Here is a 1,879-nt window from a genome sequence, read left to right as displayed (position 1 = left end):
ACTGGTTTGCTGAAGTCCCTTTATTAGTGCTAAATCATTAAACTGTGAGCAAAACACCTCTGAAATCTACTCACGGTAATAGTAATAATAGTACTTTTAATAACAGCAGTGACACCACCTTGGTCTCCTGTGGTAACTTAGAGTGGATAATTTCAAAACCTTCAATAAGTATTAAGAAATTCTTCAAATGCACCCTGGGACTGGTAGGAATGATTCTTCCCTTGCAGGTGGAGAGGTGGAAGGAAGAAGCATTTACCAGGCAGGAGCTTGGATGCAGGAGATGTGGCTTCCTAGAGGGAAACATTATTGGTACCACATTTGCCAAGTCCTCCATGCTGGAGTTTTATGATATGAATTTTTATCCCACTATCGCAAAAGCAAGTGCATTCCTGAGGAATATCCCTCGCTGTGGGTACCTGGCTGATGCTGCACACACTCTCAGAGGGAGATTGCACAAGAGCAGGGCTGGGCTGCAGCGTCAGGGGGAAGAGAGGAGGCAGCAGAGGCAGCCTGGCCATGATATCTTCCAGTCCCACCTTCCCACAGCCCATCTCTTTCCAGACATTGCTGCACCATTCCCTTCTACTGACCGTGTCAACCCTAACTCTGTATCTGTTAAACCTCAGGTAATTGCTTTTAGATGGGTGTAATTAAGAAGCCATTAGTGTAAAGTTTCATTTCAGTTTATGCTTTGGTCTCCATTTGAGCAGAGAAATATGAAATTAAGGTATTAGCTCTTTTCAGAGAGATGAGTCATGAGCTAATAAGTTTCAAGAGCTGTTTCTCAGCTGTAATGATTTTCTTTTTTTTTTTCCAAATCTTCTTCTCCTCGTCCCAAATTCTTGCTTCTAGATAATTCCTTTTTAAAAGAATAAAAGGGGGAGTATGACTGAGTCGCTGAGGAACTGTTACTAAAACGAGAGACACGAGTATTTGTGCAGAATTTCCCCAAAGCAGCCAGGGATGCACGTGGTGACACCACATGATCAGGGTGGTGCGTCCAGTGTGACGGGGACATCCAACACAACAGGGTCCAGCTGTGCTTTTGGCCACGAAAGAGGAAAGCAATGAGTCGGCAGAGTGCCCAGGGGGAGAGCAGGGAAGATGCCTGAACTTCGCAGAGTGAAAGAGAAAGGAGGGATGCGATTTTGCCCAGGTGTGTGGTGTGGGAGAGCCCAGCCGAGCTGCGCCCAGGGCCGTGCCCGGGCAGTGCCCAGGGCAGACGATGTCCCGCGGGGACAGAGGTTCCAACCCCAGCACGGGGCTGAGGCAGGGAGCGTTTTTTCCATTGCTCCCCTCCCAGGCTGAGCCAGCAGCCCGTGCCCAGCCCATCCCCGCAGCCTCAAGCCCTTCCAGGCTGAACCAATGCCTCACTTTCCCCACTCCCCATCCCTGCTCTCCCCCACGGAGTATCATCTACCTGAATGGAGCTGGGGAGCAGCTCCTGCTGCGCCAGGGCACCCGCCGGGCACACCCAGCTGGCCAGATGTGCTGGCACACATGGGGAGCAGCTGAGACACCCGGAGGGGCGCTTCCAACACTCCAACAGCGCAGTGCTCAGCTCACAGCGGTGGCATTTCCAGAGCTAAATCGGTGACAGTCAGGCATGTGTGTACAGTTAATCACAGCTTAATTAAACTGCTCAGTCTTTAGTAAAGGGTGCTGCATGAGAGGAAGGGAGAAGGGGAAGAGGTGTCCTTAGTCTGAGGCAGTGAAATGCTTGTGATCATCAATAATGCATAGCAGTAATGTTCCTGTATGAATTGGAAATGCCAAGCAATCAAAGGCCATATGTATTTAGCTTAGATCCACATGATGCCCATGTATTTTTAATAGTGTGGCATCTTTGAAGTGTGTTTATGAAGCACAGTGTTCCTCT

This window comes from Corvus brachyrhynchos, unplaced genomic scaffold (assembly GCF_000691975.1).
Source record: "Corvus brachyrhynchos isolate BGI_N302 unplaced genomic scaffold, ASM69197v1 scaffold59, whole genome shotgun sequence".
Lineage (NCBI taxonomy): Eukaryota > Metazoa > Chordata > Aves > Passeriformes > Corvidae > Corvus > Corvus brachyrhynchos.
Note: the sequence above shows the minus strand (reverse complement) of the source record.